Source organism: Crinia signifera, chromosome 6 (assembly GCF_055691185.1).
Source record: "Crinia signifera chromosome 6, ASM5569118v1, whole genome shotgun sequence".
NCBI lineage: Eukaryota > Metazoa > Chordata > Amphibia > Anura > Myobatrachidae > Crinia > Crinia signifera.
In genome coordinates, this window is record NC_139222.1 from 51108594 (window position 1) to 51125440 (window position 16847).

Here is a 16847-nt window from a genome sequence, read left to right on the forward strand (position 1 = left end):
TCATTGGACTTGTTTAATGCAATGCACCTTTGTATTTTCACATGCATTCGCTTCATGCTGTAACCACTGTGCATAAAAATTTGGAAACATGGCATACAGTGTATCATTTGGTGTCTAAGTCATGTTTCCCATGTTTTTCCTTCCCAGATACTAGCCCGTTTGAGTGTTTGGGGCACTTTTTAGCTAAAATCATCCTACGGGGCCTAACTGCATATGCTAAAGCCTGCCTATTTTGAATGGTCTAGTGGCCCCTGCAACCTCCAAAAATATCAGGACTTACTTCCCCAATAACCTGCTAACTCACCCCTGAAATACATACTTATTCACTCTATTTTGTTAATTGGACTCATTTCTCATTTAAAATGCCCATTTTTGGGCGGCCAGAAATGTGCGTCTTTAAAAGGTGATTTCTACGATACCCCACTTTTGCGCGTCGGACCTCAACTTTTCCCGTAAACGCAGAAAAACCGCAAGTTTCAGGAGAAACGAGACAGACATCCCCTCCCTCTGCCACCCACCCGCCCAACTGAAAGCCAGCCATTAGACATGCACAGATAGTTCTGAGGGTCTGTCTGTGATGTCATAAAGGGCCTGCTGATTAATGGGCAGCTTTCTGATTGGCTGCTGTATTTGATTGACAGATGGAAGCTGGCAGCTGATTGGCTGTCTAGCCTAAAGTGCTTTACACACCTCCCTGATGGTACCACTGGCTAAGACTCCACCTCAGCTCATTGGGTAATGAAAAATTTAGAACAATTGATGGATGAAAGCAGGCAGGCCGGCCATTTTGGGACGCTCATTGGACTTGTTTAATGCAATGCACCTTTGTATTTTCACATACATTCGCTTCATGCTGTAACCACTGTGCATAAAAATTTGGAAACATGGCATACAGTGTATCATTTGGTGTCTAAGTCATGTTTCCCATATTTTCCCTTCCCAGATACAAGCCCGTTTGAGTGTTTGGGGCACTTTTTAGCTAAAATCATCCTACAGGGCCTAACTGCATATGCTAAAGCCTGCCTATTTTGAATGGTCTAGTGGCCCCTGCAACCTCCAAAAATATCAGGACTTACTTCCCCAATAGTCTGCTAACTCACCCCTGAAATACATACTTATTCACCCTATTTTGTTCATTGGACTCATTTCTCATTTGAAATGACCATTTTTGGGGGGCCAGAAATGTGCGTCTTTAAAAGGTGATTTCTACGAGACCCCACTTTTGCGCGTCGGACCTCAACTTTTCCCGTAAACGCAGAAAAACCGCAATTTTCAGGAGAAACGAGACAGACATCCCCTCCCTCTGCCACCCACCCGCCCAACTGAAAGCCAGCCATTAGACATGCACAGATAGTTCTGAGGGTCTGTCTGTGATGTCATAAAGGGCCTGCTGATTAATGGGCAGCTTTCTGATTGGCTGCTGTATTTGATTGACAGATGGAAGCTGGCAGCTGATTGGCTGTCTAGCCTAAAGTGCTTTACACACCTCCCTGATGGTACCACTGGCTAAGACTCCACCTCAGCTCATTGGGTAATGAAAATTTTAGAACAATTGATGGATGAAAGCAGGCAGGCCGGCCATTTTGGGACGCTCATTGGACTTGTTTAATGCAATGCACCTTTGTATTTTCACATGCATTCGCTTCATGCTGTAACCACTGTGCATAAAAATTTGGAAACATGGCATACAGTGTATCATTTGGTGTCTAAGTCATGTTTCCCATATTTTCATTTCCCAGATACAAGCCCGTTTGAGTGTTTGGGGCACTTTTTAGCTAAAATCATCCTACAGGGCCTAACTTCATATGCTAAAGCCTGCCTATTTTAAATGGTCTAGTGGCCCCTGCAACCTCCAAAAATATCAGGATTTACTTCCCCAGTAACCTGCTAACTCACCCCTGAAATACATACTTATTCACCCTATTTTGTTAATTGGACTCATTTCTCATTTGAAATGCCCATTTTTTGGGGGCCAGAAATGTGCGTCTTTAAAAGGTGATTTCTACGAGACCCCACTTTTGCGCGTCGGACCTCAACTTTTCCAGTAAACGCAGAAAAACCGCAATTTTCAGGAGAAACGAGACAGACATCCCCTCCCTCTGCCACCCACCCGCCCAACTGACAGCCAGCCATTAGTCATGCACAGATAGTTCTGAGGGTCTGTCTGTGATGTCATAAAGGGCCTGCTGATCAATGGGCAGCTTTCTGATTGGCTGCTGTATTTGATAGACAGATGGAAGCTGGCAGCTGATTGGCTGTCTAGCCTAAAGTGCTTTACACACCTCCCTGATGGTACCACTGGCTAAGACTCCACCTCAGCTCATTGGGTAATGAAAAATTTAGAACAATTGATGGATGAAAGCAGGCAGGCAGGCCGGCCATTTTGGGACGCTCATTGGACTTGTTTAATGCAATGCACCTTTGTATTTTCACATGCATTCGCTTCATGCTGTAACCACTATGCATAAAAATTTGGAAACATGGCATACAGTGTATCATTTGGTGTCTAAGTCATGTTTCCCATGTTTTTCCTTCCCAGATACTAGCCCGTTTGAGTGTTTGGGGCACTTTTTAGCTAAAATCATCCTACGATGCCTAACTGCATATGCTAAAGCCTGCCTATTTTGAATGGTCTAGTAGCCCCTGCAACCTCCAAAAATATCAGGACTTACTTCCCCAATAACCGGCTAACTCACCCCTGAAATACATACTTATTCACTCTATTTTGTTAATTGGACTCATTTCTCATTTGAAATGCCCATTTTTTGGGGGCCAGAAATGTGCGTCTTTAAAAGGTGATTTCTACGAGACCCCACTTTTGCGCGTCGGACCTCAACTTTTCCAGTAAACGCAGAAAAACCGCAATTTTCAGGAGAAACGAGACAGACATCCCCTCCCTCTGCCACCCACCCGCCCAACTGACAGCCAGCCATTAGTCATGCACAGATAGTTCTGAGGGTCTGTCTGTGATGTCATAAAGGGCCTGCTGATCAATGGGCAGCTTTCTGATTGGCTGCTGTATTTGATAGACAGATGGAAGCTGGCAGCTGATTGGCTGTCTAGCCTAAAGTGCTTTACACACCTCCCTGATGGTACCACTGGCTAAGACTCCACCTCAGCTCATTGGGTAATGAAAAATTTAGAACAATTGATGGATGAAAGCAGGCAGGCAGGCCGGCCATTTTGGGACGCTCATTGGACTTGTTTAATGCAATGCACCTTTGTATTTTCACATGCATTCGCTTCATGCTGTAACCACTGTGCATAAAAATTTGGAAACATGGCATACAGTGTATCATTTGGTGTCTAAGTCATGTTTCCCATGTTTTTCCTTGCCAGATACTAGCCCGTTTGAGTGTTTGGGGCACTTTTTAGCTAAAATCATCCTACGATGCCTAACTGCATATGCTAAAGCCTGCCTATTTTGAATGGTCTAGTGGCCCCTGCAACCTCCAAAAATATCAGGACTTACTTCCCCAATAGCCTGCTAACTCACCCCTGAAATACATACTTATTCACCCTATTTTGTTAATTGGACTCATTTCTCATTTGAAATGACCATTTTTGGGGGGCCAGAAATGTGCGTCTTTAAAAGGTGATTTCTACGAGACCCCACTTTTGCGCGTCGGACCTCAACTTTTCCCGTAAACGCAGAAAAACCGCAATTTTCAGGAGAAACGAGACAGACATCCCCTCCCTCTGCCACCCACCCGCCCAACTGAAAGCCAGCCATTAGACATGCACAGATAGTTCTGAGGGTCTGTCTGTGATGTCATAAAGGGCCTGCTGATTAATGGGCAGCTTTCTGATTGGCTGCTGTATTTGATTGACAGATGGAAGCTGGCAGCTGATTGGCTGTCTAGCCTAAAGTGCTTTACACACCTCCCTGATGGTACCACTGGCTAAGACTCCACCTCAGCTCATTGGGTAATGAAAAATTTAGAACAATTGATGGATGAAAGCAGGCAGGCCGGCCATTTTGGGATGCTCAGTGGACTTGTTTAATGCAATGCACCTTTGTATATTCACATGCATTCGCTTCATGCTGTAACCACTGTGCATACAAATTTGGAAACATGGCATACAGCGTATCATTTGGTGTCTAAGTCATGTTTCCCATATTTTCCCTTCTCAGATACAAGCACTTTTGAGTGTTTGGGGCACTTTTTAGCTAAAATCATCCTACAGGGCCTAACTTCATATGCTAAAGCCTGCCTATTTTGAATGGTGTAGTGGCCCCTGCAACCTCCAAAAATATCAGGAATTACTTCCCCAATAACCTGCTAACTCACCCCTGAAATACATACTTATTCACCCTATTTTGTTCATTGGACTCATTTCTCATTTGAAATGCCCATTTTTGGGGGGCCAGAAATGTGCGTCTTTAAAAGGTGATTTCTACGATACCCCACTTTTGCGCGTCGGACCTCAACTTTTCCTGTAAACGCAGAAAAACCACAATTTTCAGGAGAAACGAGACAGACATCCCCTCCCTCTGCCACCCACCCGCCCAACTGAAAGCCAGCCATTAGACATGCACAGATAGTTCTGAGGGTCTGTCTGTGATGTCATAAAGGGCCTGCTGATCAATGGGCAGCTTTCTGATTGGCTGCTGTATTTGATTGACAGATGGAAGCTGGCAGCTGATTGGCTGTATAGCCTAAAGTGCATTACACACCTCCCTGATGGTACCACTGGCTAAGACTCCACCTCAGCTCATTGGGTAATGAAAAATTTAGAACAATTGATGGATGAAAGCAGGCAGGCCGGCCATTTTGGGACGCTCATTGGACTTGTTTAATGCAATGCACCTTTGTATTTTCACATGCATTCGCTTCATGCTGTAACCACTGTGCATAAAAATTTGGAAACATGGCATACAGTGTATCATTTGGTGTCTAAGTCATGTTTCCCATGTTTTTCCTTCCCAGATACTAGCCCGTTTGAGTGTTTGGGGCACTTTTTAGCTAAAATCATCCTACGGGGCCTAACTGCATATGCTAAAGCCTGCCTATTTTGAATGGTCTAGTGGCCCCTGCAACCTCCAAAAATATCAGGACTTACTTCCCCAATAACCTGCTAACTCACCCCTGAAATACATACTTATTCACCCTATTTTGTTCATTGGACTCATTTCTCATTTGAAATGACCATTTTTGGGGGGCCAGAAATGTGCGTCTTTAAAAGGTGATTTCTACGAGACCCCACTTTTGCGCGTCGGACCTCAACTTTTCCCGTAAACGCAGAAAAACCGCAATTTTCAGGAGAAACGAGACAGACATCCCCTCCCTCTGCCACCCACCCGCCCAACTGAAAGCCAGCCATTAGACATGCACAGATAGTTCTGAGGGTCTGTCTGTGATGTCATAAAGGGCCTGCTGATTAATGGGCAGCTTTCTGATTGGCTGCTGTATTTGATTGACAGATGGAAGCTGGCAGCTGATTGGCTGTCTAGCCTAAAGTGCTTTACACACCTCCCTGATGGTACCACTGGCTAAGACTCCACCTCAGCTCATTGGGTAATGAAAAATTTAGAACAATTGATGGATGAAAGCAGGCAGGCCGGCCATTTTGGGACGCTCAGTGGACTTGTTTAATGCAATGCACCTTTGTATATTCACATGCATTCGCTTCATGCTGTAACCACTGTGCATAACAATTTGGAAACATGGCATACAGTGTATCATTTGGTGTCTAAGTCATGTTTCCCATAATTTCCCTTCCCAGATACAAGCACTTTTGAGTGTTTGGGGCACTTTTTAGCTAAAATCATCCTACAGGGCCTAACTTCATATGCTAAAGCCTGCCTATTTTGAATGGTGTAGTGGCCCCTGCAACCTCCAAAAATATCAGGAATTACATCCCCAATAACCTGCTAACTCACCCCTGAAATACATACTTATTCACCCTATTTTGTTAATTGGACTCATTTCTCATTTGAAATGCCCATTTTTGGGCGGCCAGAAATGTGCGTCTTTAAAAGGTGATTTCTACGATACCCCACTTTTGCGCGTCGGACCTCAACTTTTCCCGTAAACGCAGAAAAACCGCAAGTTTCAGGAGAAACGAGACAGACATCCCCTCCCTCTGCCACCCACCCGCCCAACTGAAAGCCAGCCATTAGACATGCACAGATAGTTCTGAGGGTCTGTCTGTGATGTCATAAAGGGCCTGCTGATTAATGGGCAGCTTTCTGATTGGCTGCTGTATTTGATTGACAGATGGAAGCTGGCAGCTGATTGGCTGTCTAGCCTAAAGTGCTTTACACACCTCCCTGATGGTACCACTGGCTAAGACTCCACCTCAGCTCATTGGGTAATGAAAAATTTAGAACAATTGATGGATGAAAGCAGGCAGGCCGGCCATTTTGGGACGCTCATTGGACTTGTTTAATGCAATGCACCTTTGTATTTTCACATACATTCGCTTCATGCTGTAACCACTGTGCATAAAAATTTGGAAACATGGCATACAGTGTATCATTTGGTGTCTAAGTCATGTTTCCCATATTTTCCTTTCCCAGATACAAGCCCGTTTGAGTGTTTGGGGCACTTTTTAGCTAAAATCATCCTACAGGGCCTAACTGCATATGCTAAAGCCTGCCTATTTTGAATGGTCTAGTGGCCCCTGCAACCTCCAAAAATATCAGGACTTACTTCCCCAATAGTCTGCTAACTCACCCCTGAAATACATACTTATTCACCCTATTTTGTTCATTGGACTCATTTCTCATTTGAAATGACCATTTTTGGGGGGCCAGAAATGTGCGTCTTTAAAAGGTGATTTCTACGAGACCCCACTTTTGCGCGTCGGACCTCAACTTTTCCCGTAAACGCAGAAAAACCGCAATTTTCAGGAGAAACGAGACAGACATCCCCTCCCTCTGCCACCCACCCGCCCAACTGAAAGCCAGCCATTAGACATGCACAGATAGTTCTGAGGGTCTGTCTGTGATGTCATAAAGGGCCTGCTGATTAATGGGCAGCTTTCTGATTGGCTGCTGTATTTGATTGACAGATGGAAGCTGGCAGCTGATTGGCTGTCTAGCCTAAAGTGCTTTACACACCTCCCTGATGGTACCACTGGCTAAGACTCCACCTCAGCTCATTGGGTAATGAAAATTTTAGAACAATTGATGGATGAAAGCAGGCAGGCCGGCCATTTTGGGACGCTCATTGGACTTGTTTAATGCAATGCACCTTTGTATTTTCACATGCATTCGCTTCATGCTGTAACCACTGTGCATAAAAATTTGGAAACATGGCATACAGTGTATCATTTGGTGTCTAAGTCATGTTTCCCATATTTTCATTTCCCAGATACAAGCCCGTTTGAGTGTTTGGGGCACTTTTTAGCTAAAATCATCCTACAGGGCCTAACTGCATATGCTAAAGCCTGCCTATTTTGAATGGTCTAGTGGCCCCTGCAACCTCCAAAAATATCAGGATTTACTTCCCCAGTAACCTGCTAACTCACCCCTGAAATACATACTTATTCACCCTATTTTGTTAATTGGACTCATTTCTCATTTGAAATGCCCATTTTTTGGGGGCCAGAAATGTGCGTCTTTAAAAGGTGATTTCTACGAGACCCCACTTTTGCGCGTCGGACCTCAACTTTTCCAGTAAACGCAGAAAAACCGCAATTTTCAGGAGAAACGAGACAGACATCCCCTCCCTCTGCCACCCACCCGCCCAACTGACAGCCAGCCATTAGTCATGCACAGATAGTTCTGAGGGTCTGTCTGTGATGTCATAAAGGGCCTGCTGATCAATGGGCAGCTTTCTGATTGGCTGCTGTATTTGATAGACAGATGGAAGCTGGCAGCTGATTGGCTGTCTAGCCTAAAGTGCTTTACACACCTCCCTGATGGTACCACTGGCTAAGACTCCACCTCAGCTCATTGGGTAATGAAAAATTTAGAACAATTGATGGATGAAAGCAGGCAGGCAGGCCGGCCATTTTGGGACGCTCATTGGACTTGTTTAATGCAATGCACCTTTGTATTTTCACATGCATTCGCTTCATGCTGTAACCACTGTGCATAAAAATTTGGAAACATGGCATACAGTGTATCATTTGGTGTCTAAGTCATGTTTCCCATGTTTTTCCTTCCCAGATACTAGCCCGTTTGAGTGTTTGGGGCACTTTTTAGCTAAAATCATCCTACGATGCCTAACTGCATATGCTAAAGCCTGCCTATTTTGAATGGTCTAGTAGCCCCTGCAACCTCCAAAAATATCAGGACTTACTTCCCCAATAACCGGCTAACTCACCCCTGAAATACATACTTATTCACCCTATTTTGTTAATTGGACTCATTTCTCATTTGAAATGCCCATTTTTTGGGGGCCAGAAATGTGCGTCTTTAAAAGGTGATTTCTACGAGACCCCACTTTTGCGCGTCGGACCTCAACTTTTCCAGTAAACGCAGAAAAACCGCAATTTTCAGGAGAAACGAGACAGACATCCCCTCCCTCTGCCACCCACCCGCCCAACTGACAGCCAGCCATTAGTCATGCACAGATAGTTCTGAGGGTCTGTCTGTGATGTCATAAAGGGCCTGCTGATCAATGGGCAGCTTTCTGATTGGCTGCTGTATTTGATAGACAGATGGAAGCTGGCAGCTGATTGGCTGTCTAGCCTAAAGTGCTTTACACACCTCCCTGATGGTACCACTGGCTAAGACTCCACCTCAGCTCATTGGGTAATGAAAAATTTAGAACAATTGATGGATGAAAGCAGGCAGGCAGGCCGGCCATTTTGGGACGCTCATTGGACTTGTTTAATGCAATGCACCTTTGTATTTTCACATGCATTCGCTTCATGCTGTAACCACTGTGCATAAAAATTTGGAAACATGGCATACAGTGTATCATTTGGTGTCTAAGTCATGTTTCCCATGTTTTTCCTTCCCAGATACTAGCCCGTTTGAGTGTTTGGGGCACTTTTTAGCTAAAATCATCCTACGATGCCTAACTGCATATGCTAAAGCCTGCCTATTTTGAATGGTCTAGTAGCCCCTGCAACCTCCAAAAATATCAGGACTTACTTCCCCAATAACCGGCTAACTCACCCCTGAAATACATACTTATTCACTCTATTTTGTTAATTGGACTCATTTCTCATTTGAAATGCCCATTTTTTGGGGGCCAGAAATGTGCGTCTTTAAAAGGTGATTTCTACGAGACCCCACTTTTGCGCGTCGGACCTCAACTTTTCCAGTAAACGCAGAAAAACCGCAATTTTCAGGAGAAACGAGACAGACATCCCCTCCCTCTGCCACCCACCCGCCCAACTGACAGCCAGCCATTAGTCATGCACAGATAGTTCTGAGGGTCTGTCTGTGATGTCATAAAGGGCCTGCTGATCAATGGGCAGCTTTCTGATTGGCTGCTGTATTTGATAGACAGATGGAAGCTGGCAGCTGATTGGCTGTCTAGCCTAAAGTGCTTTACACACCTCCCTGATGGTACCACTGGCTAAGACTCCACCTCAGCTCATTGGGTAATGAAAAATTTAGAACAATTGATGGATGAAAGCAGGCAGGCAGGCCGGCCATTTTGGGACGCTCATTGGACTTGTTTAATGCAATGCACCTTTGTATTTTCACATGCATTCGCTTCATGCTGTAACCACTGTGCATAAAAATTTGGAAACATGGCATACAGTGTATCATTTGGTGTCTAAGTCATGTTTCCCATGTTTTTCCTTGCCAGATACTAGCCCGTTTGAGTGTTTGGGGCACTTTTTAGCTAAAATCATCCTACGATGCCTAACTGCATATGCTAAAGCCTGCCTATTTTGAATGGTCTAGTGGCCCCTCCAACCTCCAAAAATATCAGGACTTACTTCCCCAATAGCCTGCTAACTCACCCCTGAAATACATACTTATTCACCCTATTTTGTTAATTGGACTCATTTCTCATTTGAAATGACCATTTTTGGGGGGCCAGAAATGTGCGTCTTTAAAAGGTGATTTCTACGAGACCCCACTTTTGCGCGTCGGACCTCAACTTTTCCCGTAAACGCAGAAAAACCGCAATTTTCAGGAGAAACGAGACAGACATCCCCTCCCTCTGCCACCCACCCGCCCAACTGAAAGCCAGCCATTAGACATGCACAGATAGTTCTGAGGGTCTGTCTGTGATGTCATAAAGGGCCTGCTGATTAATGGGCAGCTTTCTGATTGGCTGCTGTATTTGATTGACAGATGGAAGCTGGCAGCTGATTGGCTGTCTAGCCTAAAGTGCTTTACACACCTCCCTGATGGTACCACTGGCTAAGACTCCACCTCAGCTCATTGGGTAATGAAAAATTTAGAACAATTGATGGATGAAAGCAGGCAGGCCGGCCATTTTGGGATGCTCAGTGGACTTGTTTAATGCAATGCACCTTTGTATATTCACATGCATTCGCTTCATGCTGTAACCACTGTGCATAAAAATTTGGAAACATGGCATACAGCGTATCATTTGGTGTCTAAGTCATGTTTCCCATATTTTCCCTTCTCAGATACAAGCACTTTTGAGTGTTTGGGGCACTTTTTAGCTAAAATCATCCTACAGGGCCTAACTTCATATGCTAAAGCCTGCCTATTTTGAATGGTGTAGTGGCCCCTGCAACCTCCAAAAATATCAGGAATTACTTCCCCAATAACCTGCTAACTCACCCCTGAAATACATACTTATTCACCCTATTTTGTTCATTGGACTCATTTCTCATTTGAAATGCCCATTTTTGGGGGGCCAGAAATGTGCGTCTTTAAAAGGTGATTTCTACGATACCCCACTTTTGCGCGTCGGACCTCAACTTTTCCTGTAAACGCAGAAAAACCACAATTTTCAGGAGAAACGAGACAGACATCCCCTCCCTCTGCCACCCACCCGCCCAACTGAAAGCCAGCCATTAGACATGCACAGATAGTTCTGAGGGTCTGTCTGTGATGTCATAAAGGGCCTGCTGATCAATGGGCAGCTTTCTGATTGGCTGCTGTATTTGATTGACAGATGGAAGCTGGCAGCTGATTGGCTGTATAGCCTAAAGTGCATTACACACCTCCCTGATGGTACCACTGGCTAAGACTCCACCTCAGCTCATTGGGTAATGAAAAATTTAGAACAATTGATGGATGAAAGCAGGCAGGCCGGCCATTTTGGGACGCTCATTGGACTTGTTTAATGCAATGCACCTTTGTATTTTCACATGCATTCGCTTCATGCTGTAACCACTGTGCATAAAAATTTGGAAACATGGCATACAGTGTATCATTTGGTGTCTAAGTCATGTTTCCCATGTTTTTCCTTCCCAGATACTAGCCCGTTTGAGTGTTTGGGGCACTTTTTAGCTAAAATCATCCTACGGGGCCTAACTGCATATGCTAAAGCCTGCCTATTTTGAATGGTCTAGTGGCCCCTGCAACCTCCAAAAATATCAGGACTTACTTCCCCAATAACCTGCTAACTCACCCCTGAAATACATACTTATTCACCCTATTTTGTTCATTGGACTCATTTCTCATTTGAAATGACCATTTTTGGGGGGCCAGAAATGTGCGTCTTTAAAAGGTGATTTCTACGAGACCCCACTTTTGCGCGTCGGACCTCAACTTTTCCCGTAAACGCAGAAAAACCGCAATTTTCAGGAGAAACGAGACAGACATCCCCTCCCTCTGCCACCCACCCGCCCAACTGAAAGCCAGCCATTCGACATGCACAGATAGTTCTGAGGGTCTGTCTGTGATGTCATAAAGGGCCTGCTGATTAATGGGCAGCTTTCTGATTGGCTGCTGTATTTGATTGACAGATGGAAGCTGGCAGCTGATTGGCTGTCTAGCCTAAAGTGCTTTACACACCTCCCTGATGGTACCACTGGCTAAGACTCCACCTCAGCTCATTGGGTAATGAAAAATTTAGAACAATTGATGGATGAAAGCAGGCAGGCCGGCCATTTTGGGACGCTCAGTGGACTTGTTTAATGCAATGCACCTTTGTATATTCACATGCATTCGCTTCATGCTGTAACCACTGTGCATAACAATTTGGAAACATGGCATACAGTGTATCATTTGGTGTCTAAGTCATGTTTCCCATAATTTCCCTTCCCAGATACAAGCACTTTTGAGTGTTTGGGGCACTTTTTAGCTAAAATCATCCTACAGGGCCTAACTTCATATGCTAAAGCCTGCCTATTTTGAATGGTGTAGTGGCCCCTGCAACCTCCAAAAATATCAGGAATTACATCCCCAATAACCTGCTAACTCACCCCTGAAATACATACTTATTCACCCTATTTTGTTCATTGGACTCATTTCTCATTTGAAATGCCCATTTTTGGGGGGCCAGAAATGTGCGTCTTTAAAAGGTGATTTCTACGATACCCCACTTTTGCGCGTCGAACCTCAACTTTTCCTGTAAACGCAGAAAAACCACAATTTTCAGGAGAAACGAGACAGACATCCCCTCCCTCTGCCACCCACCCGCCCAACTGAAAGCCAGCCATTAGACATGCACAGATAGTTCTGAGGGTCTGTCTGTGATGTCATAAAGGGCCTGCTGATCAATGGGCAGCTTTCTGATTGGCTGCTGTATTTGATTGACAGATGGAAGCTGGCTGCTGATTGGCTGTATAGCCTAAAGTGCTTTACACACCTCCCTGATGGTACCACTGGCTAAGACTCCACCTCAGCTAATTGGGTAATGAAAAATTTAGAACAATTGATGGATGAAAGCAGGCAGGCAGGCCATTTTGGGACGCTCATTGGACTTGTTTAATGCAATGCACCTTTGTATTTTCACATGCATTCGCTTCATGCTGTAACCACTGTGCATAAAAATTTGGAAACATGGCATACAGTGTATCATTTGGTGTCTAAGTCATGTTTCCCATATTTTCCCTTCCCAGATACAAGCCCGTTTGAGTGTTTGGGGCACTTTTTAGCTAAAATCATCCTACAGGGCCTAACTGCATATGCTAAAGCCTGCCTATTTTGAATGGTCTAGTGGCCCCTGCAACCTCCAAAAATATCAGGATTTACTTCCCCAATAGCCTGCTAACTCACCCTTGAATAACATACTTATTCACCCTATTTTGTTAATTGGACTCATTTCTCATTTGATATGCCCATTTTTTGGGGGCCAGAAATGTGCGTCTTTAAAAGGTGATTGCTACGAGACCCCACTTTTGCGCGTCGGACCTCAACTTTTCCCGTAAACGCAGAAAAACCGCAATTTTCAGGAGAAACGAGACAGACATCCCCTCCCTCTGCCACCCACCCGCCCAACTGACAGCCAGCCATTAGACATGCACAGATAGTTCTGAGGGTCTGTCTGTGATGTCATAAAGGGCCTGCTGATCAATGGGCAGCTTTCTGATTGGCTGCTGTATTTGATTGACAGATGGAAGCTGGCAGCTGATTGGCTGTCTAGCCTAAAGTGCTTTACACACCTCCCTGATGGTACCACTGGCTAAGACTCCACCTCAGCTCATTGGGTAATGAAAAATTTAGAACAATTGATAGATGAAAGCAGGCAGGCCGGCCATTTTGGGACGCTCAGTGGACTTGTTTAATGCAATGCACCTTTGTATATTCACATGCATTCGCTTCATGCTGTAACCACTGTGCATAAAAATTTGGAAACATGGCATACAGTGTATCATTTGGTGTCTAAGTCATGTTTCCCATAATTTCCCTTCCCAGATACAAGCACTTTTGAGTGTTTGGGGCACTTTTTAGCTAAAATCATCCTACAGGGCCTAACTGCATATGCTAAAGCCTGCCTATTTTGAATGGTGTAGTGGCCCCTGCAACCTCCAAAAATATCAGGACTTACTTCCCCAATAACCTGCTAACTCACCCCTGAAATACATACTTATTCACCCTATTTTGTTCATTGGACTCATTTCTCATTTGAAATGCCCATTTTTGGGGGGCCAGAAATGTGCGTCTTTAAAAGGTGATTTCTACGATACCCCACTTTTGCGCGTCGGACCTCAACTTTTCCCGTAAACGCAGAAAAACAACAATTTTCAGGAGAAACGAGACAGACATCCCCTCCCTCTGCCACCCACCCGCCCAACTGAAAGCCAGCCATTAGACATGCACAGATAGTTCTGAGGGTCTGTCTGTGATGTCATAAAGGGCCTGCTGATCAATGGGCAGCTTTCTGATTGGCTGCTGTATTTGATTGACAGATGGAAGCTGGCAGCTGATTGGCTGTATAGCCTAAAGAGCTTTACACACCTCCCTGATGGTACCACTGGCTAAGACTCCACCTCAGCTCATTGGGTAATGAAAAATTTAGAACAATTGATGGATGAAAGCAGGCAGGCCGGCCATTTAGGGACGCTCATTGGACTTGTTTAATGCAATGCACCTTTGTATTTTCACATGCATTCGCTTCATGCTGTAACCACTGTGCATAAAAATTTGGAAACATGGCATACAGTGTATCATTTGGTGTCTAAGTCATGTTTCCCATATTTTCCCTTCCCAGATACAAGCCCGTTTGAGTGTTCGGGGCACTTTTTAGCTAAAATCATCCTACAGGGCCTAACTGCATATGCTAAAGCCTGCCTATTTTGAATGGTCTAGTGGCCCCTGCAACCTCCAAAAATATCAGGATTTACTTCCCCAGTAACCTGCTAACTCACCCCTGAAATACATACTTATTCACCCTATTTTGTTAATTGGACTCATTTCTCATTTGAAATGCCCATTTTTTGGGGGCCAGAAATGTGCGTCTTTAAAAGGTGATTTCTACGAGACCCCACTTTTGCGCGTCGGACCTCAACTTTTCCCGTAAACGCAGAAAAACCGCAATTTTCAGGAGAAACGAGACAGACATCCCCTCCCTCTGCCACCCACCCGCCAAACTGACAGCCAGCCATTAGACATGCACAGATAGTTCTGAGGGTCTGTCTGTGATGTCATAAAGGGCCTGCTGAACAATGGGCAGCTTTCTGATTGGCTGCTGTATTTGATTGACAGATGGAAGCTGGCAGCTGATTGGCTGTCTAGCCTAAAGTGCTTTACACACCTCCCTGATGGTACCACTGGCTAAGACTCCACCTCAGCTCATTGGGTAATGACAAATTTAGAACAATTGATGGATAAAAGCAGGCAGGCCGGCCATTTTGGGACGCTCAGTGGACTTGTTTAATGCAATGCACCTTTGTATATTCACATGCATTCGCTTCATGCTGTAACCACTGTGCATAAAAATTTGGAAACATGGCATACAGTGTATCATTTGGTGTCTAAGTCATGTTTCCCATATTTTCCCTTCCCAGATACAAGCCCGTTTGAGTGTTTGGGGCACTTTTTAGCTAAAATCATCCTACAGGGCCTAACTGCATATGCTAAAGCCTGCCTATTTTGAATGGTGTAGTGGCCCCTGCAACCTCCAAAAATATCAGGACTTACTTCCCCAATAACCTGCTAACTCACCCCTGAAATACATACTTATTCACCCTATTTTGTTCATTGGACTCATTTCTCATTTGAAATGCCCATTTTTGGGGGGCCAGAAATGTGCGTCTTTAAAAGGTGATTTCTACGATACCCCACATTTGCGCGTCGGACCTCAACTTTTCCCGTAAACGCAGAAAAACCTCAAGTTTCAGGAGAAACGAGACAGACATCCCCTCCCTCTGCCACCCACCCGCCCAACTGAAAGCCAGCCATTAGACATGCGCAGATAGTTCTGAGGGTCTGTCTGTGATGTCATAAAGGGCCTGCTGATTAATGGGCAGCTTTCTGATTGGCTGCTGTATTTGATTGACAGATGGAAGCTGGCAGCTGATTGGCTGTCTAGCCTAAAGTGCTTTACACACCTCCCTGATGGTACCACTGGCTAAGACTCCACCTCAGCTCATTTGGTAATGAAAAATTTAGAACAATTGATGGATGAAAGCAGGCAGGCCGGCCATTTTGGGACGCTCATTGGACTTGTTTAATGCAATGCACCTTTGTATTTTCACATGCATTCGCTTCATGCTGTAACCACTGTGCATAAAAATTTGGAAACATGGCATACAGTGTATCATTTGGTGTCTAAGTCATGTTTCCCATGTTTTTCCTTCCCAGATACTAGCCCGTTTGAGTGTTTGGGGCACTTTTTAGCTAAAATCATCCTACGGGGCCTAACTGCATATGCTAAAGCCTGCCTATTTTGAATGGTCTAGTGGCCCCTGCAACCTCCAAAAATATCAGGACTTACTTCCCCAATAACCTGCTAACTCACCTCTGAAATACATACTTATTCACTCTATTTTGTTAATTGGACTCATTTCTCATTTGAAATGCCCATTTTTGGGCAGCCAGAAATGTGCGTCTGTAAAAGGTGATTTCTACGATACCCCACTTTTGCGCGTCGGACCCCAACTTTTCCCGTAAACGCAGAAAAACCGCAAGTTTTAGGAGAAACAAGACAGACATCCCCTCCCTCTGCCACCCACCCGCCCAACTGAAAGCCAGCCATTAGACATGCACAGATAGTTCTGAGGGTCTGTCTGTGATGTCATAAAGGGCCTGCTGATTAATGGGCAGCTTTCTGATTGGCTGCTGTATTTGATTGACAGATGGAAGCTGGCAGCTGATTGGCTGTCTAGCCTAAAGTGCTTTACACACCTCCCTGATGGTACCACTGGCTAAGACTCCACCTCAGCTCATTGGGTAATTAAAAATTTAGAACAATTGATGGATGAAAGCAGGCAGGCCGGCCATTTTGGGACGCTCATTGGACTTGTTTAATGCAATGCACCTTTGTATTTTCACATGCATTCGCTTCATGCTGTAACCACTGTGCATAAAAATTTGGAAACATGGCATACAGTGTATCATTTGG